The following is a 7,388-nucleotide window of genomic DNA, read 5'->3' as shown; positions in this document are numbered from 1 at the left end:
AACTACACCTATATACAAAGTTCCTCCACATTTTCAAGGCTCGAAATAATTATCTTTCGGCGACGTTGGAATTCAATACAGACGCTCCCTATTTAAAATAATTTAATTGGAGTAGTTTGCGGCTGAAAAATGCAACAAAGAGCGGCAAAGTTCGTTGAAATTTTCAGCAGAATCAAATTTGAAAAGTCAGCCTCCTCTTTTAAAGTTTGTCTATTTAAGTCTGAAAAATTAAAGATGTTCAGACCAGTTTTTCTCGACACTGAGACATTTTTCAATATGATAGATACCTATCTTAACCCCTAGGAGTTTTCATTGAAGTAGACAAAAGTAGACTGATTTTGGGTGGAAAACAAAAAAAAGTAAAACACACCCTAATACAAAGTTCCTCCCCATTTTCAATGATCGAACAATAAACTCTATTTCTAACTATCGTATTGTTTCGATTTTCGTTATAAAACTAACGCAAGATTTGTGCTCAGGGTGGTTTTTCTTCTTCAGACAATTTTCAATTTTTCAATAATGATTTTTTGAGTTTTTTAATGATAATAAGTTTTTTTATATTTTTCAAAAATTTTGAGCCTAAATGATAAAAATTTTTCAAGTGTGATCATTGTGGAAAAATTTTTATAAAAACCTCAAATGTAGAAAAAAAATCATTTTATTTAATTAAATTTAAAGTTTCCATGTTTTTACTGCTCCACTGATTTTAAAAGGCAGTCAGAATATTTAGGGCTTTGTCTCAATACGAGCAGTCTTGTTGTAGTTTACCGTTTTTCCCAGTCTGAGAAATGGCGCGATTGGTTACAGTGCAGATTTATTTTTTCCGGACAAAGAAGTGAAAAATTGAAAATTAAAACCCATTTTTCTCAAAAACTGGTTGATTTTAGAAAAAAAAATGAAGAAGACAAATCTTGTTTAGAATTAACGCATCATTAGTATGGTAAGTTGTATGGCAGCTCATATTGCAAACTCTGGTCCAAAATTTGAACCAAAAAGCAGATCAGTTTTGGCTTTTTTGTCAAGCAAAGTTATACGACAAACCCATTGGTTCAATTGCTGACAAAACTAAATCTCAGTGAGCTTCTCGTGTAGCCCATTAACATTTAAAGAAGTATAATCTCCAAAAACCTGCGCAAAATGTTTCAAACTTGTTTTTATTTTGTAGAAAGGAGACATTTTTTTGGCTATCAATCGACAATAACTTTGGTATAAAAAATTAAGAAGTTTTTACCTTTCTTAAATATAATTTTTTGGGTACATAAGAGATTCATTTGATATAGTTTTTTTTAGCAAATTACCCGGTAGTTTTGATATAACTTTTGCTCGACGACTTTATCTGTTTGAGCCAAGTTTTTCTTAACATAAATTGCACCTGATTGAATATTGTAAAATTGAAAGGATAAAAAGTGAATTAATCTGAAAGTTGAAACAATAAAAAGTGACAGAGCATTCTCTCCGCCGGAGAGAATGAAAATGTTAAGATCAAACATAAATGACTGGTTAAATCAATTAGATAAGTCGTTAGCTAAACTATGTTCGATATAAAAAAAGGAGCCACATCATTCCTCAAAGCAGGAAAAATTTAAATTGCAAAATTAACTAATTAACTAACTAATTGATCCTTTTCTCCCCTTTAAGAGATAAAATGAAAACTTAAGCACCGTATTCGTGCACTAAGTTAATGTTAGAATTATAAATTGATAATAATGTATGCAGTTAAACAAAATCAATTCAGCACTGAATTTAAAAAAAAAACTAGCTGACATCCGGCGGATGTACTTGTAAAAAATGACTAATAAATTATGCATTAGCTAAAAAAAATGAATTCCGAAAATTTAAATTATTTACTGCTAGATTTTTGAATAGTCGAGCATTAAGTTGAATAACGAACACTGATCCGAAGGAATGTTAACGTGAAAATATAAAAAATAACAATCGGTTAGCGAAAATTATGAGTTTTTGTTGTAGTTACAGTTAATGAAAGGAAAAGCACCGAGTATAGCGAAAAAAGAAAAAGCAGTTTAGCAGTTTTTGTAGCAGTATATAAAGTTTTCAAGCTGGGTACTAAATAGTTTGCTGTCTAAGTCGGTATTTCGATCATAGTTGTCGGTAGCGATTTTTAGGGACTCATCGGTCCAAAGAGGAAAGTAAACGACCAAAAATGAAGAGTCCGAAGGTATAGTCAGCTCATCTAAAAGAGTTTTGTGGTGGGATGAAGTTTGAGGTTTGTTACAGTTGTTATCTAGGACAATCGGATTCGAGGCTGAGCCAGATGTTTCTTCTAATTGATCTTTAACATCGGAATTAAGAGAAGGCTGATGGTTGGAGGTAACCTCATTGGAAAGCTTACAGGAGAATCTTCACCGTGTGTTGCTATTGTCTTGTCCGTTGGATCTGTTCCTTCTGAGGTGTCAATTGGTTCCGCCGGAATGATGTTAGTTGGGCATTGTGAAGTTGTTAACTTGTCTTGGGGTTGTCGCCTAAACTTTCAACCTTTACGTTATCTTTCTGACTACGAGGTTTAACAGTGATGACATCGGGTTTTATATGATTTAGGCCCATCGGAAATAATTCGGTCCCTAATCACGTCTCTACAAGGAAAGCCTCCTGCTATCCATTCCCAATCGCTAATATCGGAAGTATCCGCGGGAAGAAACATCGGTTCGTCAGAAGCTAAAAAACTTGGAACCGTGGTGGACTTCTTAGATTGGGATGGCTGTCTTCGTGAAGAGCTCGTTGACAATTTCGACACCCTCGGCCTGGTACTGTTTTCTGAGGTTTCCAATTCTACTTGTTTTCTGGTCTTCTTGTCCTGTTTTTTAAATTGGTTTGGTTTCGCACGCCTCCGACCTTATTCCAAATCGGGTTTAGGAAAATATAGGAGCAATATGTTGCCTTTAAAGTATCGGATTTTAGAGGAATTTGATTTTGGAAGAGCGATGTCTAATTGTTTGATTATTTTTCAATCGGATAATTTTACAGTAGTGCTAGATGTATTTAGAATTTTTTGTTTCAATTCTTTGTAAAACGGGTTGGTTTTCCAAATGATTTTACCTTCAAATGGATTTTGAAGGGGCAGTCTAGACGGGGAAGGTTTTGAGGTAGATGGGTTGTCTGATTCATATCCCTTCTCCAGAGATGTCTGATTCTTCTTAGGGATCACAGTGTATTTATATCCATCCTCCATTCTGTCGTCCGCATTCCAGTCCTTAGCTCTTTCCTTGCAAAGTATCAATTTCCCTTTGTCTAAAATTCCATTGGAAGGTTTATCAGATGACAGTTGTTTCCAAATAGTATTTGGTTTTCCATTAAATTGTTTTCGATTCGAGAGCATTTGAATTTTGATTGAGAAGAGGACCAAAGATTCCAGATCATGTTTGAGATAGCATCTTGTAGTGTAAACTTTTGAAATTCTTGAACCATTGCCAACAGTTTGATTTTTACAGTATGTGCAAGTTTTTCAACTTATACGTTGGAGCGATGGTCTCCTACTGTACAAAAGGTTAATTTAAGGTTATTCGAGTCACAAAAAAAATTGAAATTCTGGCTTGTAAAACAGGATGCATGGTCTACTCTAATGGGGTAGGGTATGCCATTGAGGAAGATATAATCATGAAAAAAATTGTTAACTGTTTTTGAAGATGCAAATGTAGTAGTTTTTGCCAATGGAAGTTTTTAAAATCGATCGATGAAAAGTAAAATATATTTATTTATGCCCCAGTGAGAATCTAAAGGGCCAGCGAAGTCTAAGTTGAGTTCTTTGTTGGGTTCAAGTGAGAGGGAAGTTTACTAGTTTGAGAATTTGGAATTACGCTTTTTAAATTCTTATCCGTCTTTGTACATTCTGAATAATATATGCCATGGAAATAAATCTGTCTGTTATTATGAGGCCACCAGATGTATTGAGTTAAGTATTGCATTCCGAACTGACCGGGATGTGTACCCTGTAATGTCTCCATCATAGCATTTCTCAGGGTACGGGAGATAACTAACTTACCGTCCATGTGTAACCACCCGTCAGATTCGTGTAGGCCCGGTACGAAATGGTGAAAATATGGAGAAATTGCATTTATCGTCTCGGCTTTGTTTGAAGTGCTTTCACGATGAGGCTCAACATTGGGTCAACTTCGGTTAAGAAAGTGACTACTTTGGCACTAAATAAAGTATTTAAATCCTAAGGACGATCGGGCAACTTCAAGTTTTCACGGTATTTAATTACACGTTTTTCTTGTTCATGTAGAAATGGGAATTCTAGAGAAACTTGATTATCGGAAGTTATTTTCCATACTTACACTATTTACAATTTTTTTTATCTAAAGCGGAATTGAGTATGCTCCAATTTGGAAATAAAAATTAAAAAAACGCGGAGTTAGAAGTAGAAAATTTTAAAGGGTTATTTTTTGAATAAAAAGTAGTTATACATTTTGAGGTACAGATTTCTGTTCGATTATGATTTGAGTTGCGAATTGAAAAGGTTGAGTTAATAAGTTTTAGACATGATTCTACGAGGCAATTACGTAATTTTGCGTTATCGGAATATTCCATACTTGAACCAATAGCATTGCTTGACTGTCTTTAATTATCCGAAAGATAAATTGCTTTCTTAATTTTATCAATGTTCGCGACTAAAAATTCTTCGTCATTATGTGATGAGGGAAGGCGTTTTCAGATCGAATTCTTGAAATTGAATCGGTGAATCCCATATCTTTTCCTGCCAGGTGCTTAATTGTAAATGAAAAGGTAGCAACCTATCGACCCATCTTGTTAGTCTTCTGTGATATGTTCTATTCCCGTGGTTTGTTGAAAGGGTGGAAAGTAAGGCCTTATGATCTGTAATTACTTCAAAGTCTGATCCATAGAGTTAGTTCTTATAATGTTCCACCGCCCAAATGACTCCTAAAAGTTCTAATTCGTTAGTAGAGTATTTAGGTTCGTGTGGATTTAAGAACCGAGAGGCAAAAAAAACGTCTTCAGATCGTTCCCATGGAGTTGATCTAGGGATGTCCCTAATTCCTATTTGTGATTCATCGGTTATTGTTCTAGTATTACAGTTTACGTCGGAGTGCGTATTTTCTGTCTGATTAACAGTTTCTTGTTTGATTTTCTCGAAAGCTTCTGTATGATCATGATTCCCATAAAAATAGATTTCTTATTTAGCATGGGGCGGAGCGGGCTTTTCAGAGATGCTAAATTAGGAACAAAATTGATATATTGATTCGTGGAACCGAAAAACGATCTTATTTCCTTAAGGTCCTTTATTGCCTTCGTTTTGATGGTCAACGGGGAAAATCCTGAACTTCAAAATTTAAATCCCAGCACCTCGATTTTTTTTCAAAAGAATTTACATTTTGGCTACTTGATGTCAAAATTTTAATTGTCTAAAATTGATAAGATTTCAAAAACCATGATTTTGTGGTCTAAAAAGCTTCCTTTGGATGCAATTAAAAGGTCGTGAAAGTAACAATTTGAAAAAGTGGTCGTTTCTAATGTTGGGTTCATGACTCTTTGAAATTTGTTAGGCATATCGCCTGATCCATGAAAACCAGTTAAAAACTGACAAATGACAATAGTATTGCCGCCAACTATAGTAAAGTAGTAAAGTTGCACTAATAACTAGTAAACATGTCTAAGGCGAGTTGACTACAGGCATTTTTTAAATCAAGGTTTGTGAACCATACCTCTCCAAGCGAATCATTTGAAATTTGAGCTGGTACGTTATCTACAAGATCGTTAATGTTTGGCATTTGATATTTATTTTTGTAGATTTGCTTGTTGATAAGTTTTGAATCTAATGCCAACTTGATCGATTTGTGTTTTTGCAAGTAATGACGATCGGGCTATTGAAACGATCTTCGTTGCAATTTTCCACACTATTATTATTTCCTTCGTTTTTTAGCCGGTTCAATTTGGTTGTAACTGAATCGAGTAAATGGAGATAAACGAATTTACCTTTTAATTGAATGGGCTTTAGTGGCTCGTGAGAATGGGTAATTTTTATCTGATTTTTTTTCCAATCCGAAGAAATAAACTTTTAAAGGTCTTTGAGATTTTGAACGATTTCCTTGTCTTTTTCTGAGGTGGAAATAAAGTTTATTGACTTACACATTTTGTTCGACTGGAAGTGCGGGAAATACTTCTGTGTGTTGTCTATCCCCCATTTGGGCAGGTTGTCATTTTGAGGATGACAATCTTTGTGTGATCATTCATTTGAGAAAATCGGAAGTATCAGTTTGCCGGTGATGTTGATGACAAAAAATATCAATCTTCGTGTAATCATCCATTTGAGAAAATCGGAAATATCAATTTGCCGGTGATGTTGATGGCATTGTCCTTGAACCCGCAATATAAGTCCTTGGAGACGCAGAACGTTTCTCTTGAGAAAACTGACCGGGCTAGCAGAGTCCACTTGGATGTTTGGGAATTCCTTATGCATTAGTCCTCTCCGGCGGATATGTCACACTTTTTGGCCATTTCAGCTGAGGCTCCCCAAAATTGTTCCAATGAATCTCTGTCGTTTTGCTTCCGTTTTAACAGTTTGCGCCTATCAAATGTGACGTTTGTTTTCCTGACGAAGGCAGTTGTTAAATTTTCCCTAAACTCTTTGAAGGAAATTCGAAGTATTTTTACTTATGTGAGTTTCTAGCCGAAGTTCTATTTTCCATTGTTTTCTAGGGCTAGTTAGAGGATTGAATGATTTTTCTAATCGACTTTGTCTTTTTTCATTCCACTAACTTTCTTTGTTTCGGATTGATAGATGTCGTTTCCTCGTCGTCGTATCGTTTTTGTTCATGAATTTTTCTCTCTATCAGTGTTTTTCTTTGGTTATCCGATTCGCTTTCCGTCGGATTGACTAGTGTTAGTGGAAGAGGATGGTGTCTTTCCGATGGATTTAGTAGATTCTCGATATCTACATTTTCTTTTGCAATAATTACTAAGTGCAAAAGATCAGTCCAATCTTCCCAAGGGATAGGTGGGTCCACCGTATGGTTCTGTCAAAATGGAGGTGTTCCTCTCACGTTAGATTCGTTGTTTGAATGCGCCATGATAAAATTTTACTTTGTTACAGCTAACTCTACTTTAAACAGTTAAAAGGATAAAAGGATAAAAGAGTAAAAGTGAATTAATCTGAAACTTAAAACATTATAAAAAGACAGAGCATTAGCTAAACTAGATTAGATATAAAAGTGGAATCACGTCAGTACCATAAAAGTTTTCCTGAATATCTAAGCAAGAATTGTCGTCATCGCTTTATCCGATAACTTCAATCAAAACTGTTGGCCATGTAGTTATTTCTCTATTGTTTCTCCTTGACCGTAGAGTGTTAGTTAAGTAACCGGCTCACATAGCGAGAATAATTTCACACAATTGTCCGCGCACGTTTCGCCCCT

This window comes from Symsagittifera roscoffensis, chromosome 7, assembly GCF_963678635.1.
Source record: "Symsagittifera roscoffensis chromosome 7, txSymRosc1.1, whole genome shotgun sequence".
Taxonomy (NCBI): domain Eukaryota; kingdom Metazoa; phylum Xenacoelomorpha; order Acoela; family Convolutidae; genus Symsagittifera; species Symsagittifera roscoffensis.
The sequence above is the reverse complement of the archived record's forward strand: the minus strand, read 5'-3'. Positions refer to the sequence as shown.